The following is a 2,918-nucleotide window of genomic DNA, read 5'->3' as shown; positions in this document are numbered from 1 at the left end:
GGAAACTGTAGATTACGGTGATGCGAATCGCTGTGCTTGTCACGTGCTCACCACGCCTCATGGAGGTTTCGGTTTGTTACTGTTTATTATTGTTATAGGCAGAGCCGTATATAATATGGTAGTTTCACATGTGACACTATACATCTCTGGTTATAAGTACATATATTTATCTTCACAAATAGGCGCTCGTTAGAATTCATATACGTACTGAAAGTTTTAGACGATTCTTCTAATCGTTTTTTTACAAACTATATACGGTCTTTTAGTTTTATTGTATAAAAATACGTTGCGAATTTCTTATAAACTAATGAAAATTTGTGTTCTCGTCATACCTGCCAACTCTCACGCATTGGGCGTGAGACTCGCGCAATCACCCCAAAGAAAAAATGAAAATGCGTGAGATATTTTGCCGCAATTTCCACAATTTCATATATACTATCATTGATACATCAATTACCCCAAAACCTAACCTCACGCACTGCCCCACTCTTGGGTTGGCAGGTCTGGTTCTCGTGCATGCAACATTTAGTTCGTTGTTTAACTGCTACTAACATAATATGTACTATTGTATTTGTTATATTGTAGATGTTGTTTTACTGGTGTGACTTGCGTCAGCCAGTTTGGTTATCTTTTTTTAAAACTTTCAGCTCTTTTGTATCCTCTACGTGTGTATTGGGCCTTTTTGGTACGTAGTTCCTTGGGAGATATCGGATCTTTCGTGTTCAACTGTGTGGCACCTTACCCATCACAATTGTAGTTAAAGGAGTTAAGGAAGAGGGTATTGACAAAGTGTGGGATACATTCACACATAGTATGCACACAATCATAGAAAGGCATGTCCCGGCAATCACAATCAGACCTAGGAGTGATGGGGAACCTTACTGGTTCAATAACAGTACCGGAAAGCTAGTCATTATACAAAGGCAGATGTACAACAAATACAAGAAATCAGGGCAAAAACTCCATCTCCAGCAATATAAACAGTTTAGGAGAAATTCCAAGAAGGCACTTCAAAAATTACACAATGGGCCACAATGACTCTCAACAATTGCCTTTTTGGTCCTATGGCCAAAGGAGACAGCAAGTGTTTTTATCGTTTTTTAAAAGCTAAGTTGGGTAAGTCTAACAATATTAAATCCGTAAATAGCAGTATCCAACCTGGTTTGAGTTTAGAACACCTAAAAGAAATAGCGGACGAAATGAACCAATATTTTAAGTGTTTTTAACCCAAGTCTTAGCAATACTCCATATCCTGTTTTTTTTGTTCCACAATCAAGGTCACTAAAGATGGAATTAAGAACTTACTCAGTGAGTTAAAATTAGGAAAGGCACTTGGTCCAAATGGCCTCAAGAAAATAGATCTCTGTTTGGCTATTGACGAGGTGTCCTCGATCTTAACCGTTGTTTTCCAGTATTCTCTAGATATTGGCAGGCTTCCAATAGAATGGAAAAGGACAAATGTTGTCCCAATTTTTAAATCGGGTAGAAAACAGTCAGCTGCAAACTATCGACCTGTGTCACTGACATGCATATGTTCCAAGATGCTAGAACATATTGTCTTACATAATATGAACTCCAAATTAAATGGTAATTTAATACCGCAACAACATGGTTTTAGAAAGGGACTGTCTTGCACCAGCTAACTTTTGACCACCACCCAGTCCATCATGAAGGAAGTTGATTTGGGAAGATGTGTGCAGGCAGTGGTTTTAGGTTTTTCCAAGGCTTTCGACAAGGTCTCTCATTCACTACTGATGAGCAAGCTTTTTTATTTTGGTTTTTTAAGTGATATTCTTTCCTGGATACTAGACTTTTTATCGGGCAGAAGCCAGAGAGTAGTTCTAAATGGATTTTTTTCCGATGTTGAAATGGTAACTTCAGGAGTCTCCCAGGGCTCGGTCCTCGGGCCAGCTCTGTTTTTATTATATATCAAAGACATAGGGCTTACTCTGACATCTACAATACGATTGTATGTGGATGACACATTACTACGCTGCCCGATTACTAGTTCATCTTCTGTGGAAGATTTTAAGAAGGACTTGGATAGCCTGGAGAGATGGGCAAGTGAATGGCAAATGTATTTTAATACTTCTAAGTGTTCAATAATTGTTTTTTGAAATACCAAAGCTATTAATATCCAAGATTTAAAATATAGATTAAACAATGTAGTTTTAAACGCTGTAAACAGTATCAAATATTTAGGAGTTACAATAACAAATGATTTTAATTGGAGTGAGCATATAGTCAAAAAACATTCAGAGGCTGTTCAGACTCTCAGCATGCTCAGACGAAATATCTCATCAACACCACCTAAAATCAAATTAATTGCATATAAGACCTTATGTCGACCAAAAATGGAGTTTGCTCTTGAGGTATAGGACCCGGGTGAAAAAAAATATGTACAATTGCTTTAAATGGTCCAGAACAAGGCAACGCGTTTTATAAGTAATTTGAGGGGAAGGGAGGGAGTCACACAAGAAAAAGAACAGTTGGGCCTTGTGACTTTGGAAGAACGTAGACAGGTCCAAAGGGTTAAAACTTTACATACTATTATAAAATCAACAGACCCATCTTTGATGGAATTAAACAATTTTATTGGCACTTGTTTTAAGGATGATTGTCCACAAACATGGGCCAAATCCAAGGGACAACCTTTGGCTATTTCTAGTAACCGTGATAAATTTTTAAATAGTTTTATACTGAGAACCAATCGCGAACTTAGAATTTAACCATTTTTTATCAATTGATCCTGATGGTCTCCCCTTCCGCCTCGGGGCGGTCTAGAGGCTCTACTTTAACATGAACATGAAAGTATTGGGCACATGAGCACACTGAGCTTTTGTTATATAATTTATAAATGTGGTAATTATACTTTTGGAGCATATGCTTATTGTTTTGTCGTGCAACTCATTTATCGT

Source organism: Watersipora subatra, chromosome 8 (assembly GCF_963576615.1).
Source record: "Watersipora subatra chromosome 8, tzWatSuba1.1, whole genome shotgun sequence".
Taxonomy (NCBI): Eukaryota; Metazoa; Bryozoa; class Gymnolaemata; order Cheilostomatida; family Watersiporidae; genus Watersipora; species Watersipora subatra.
Note: the sequence above shows the minus strand (reverse complement) of the source record.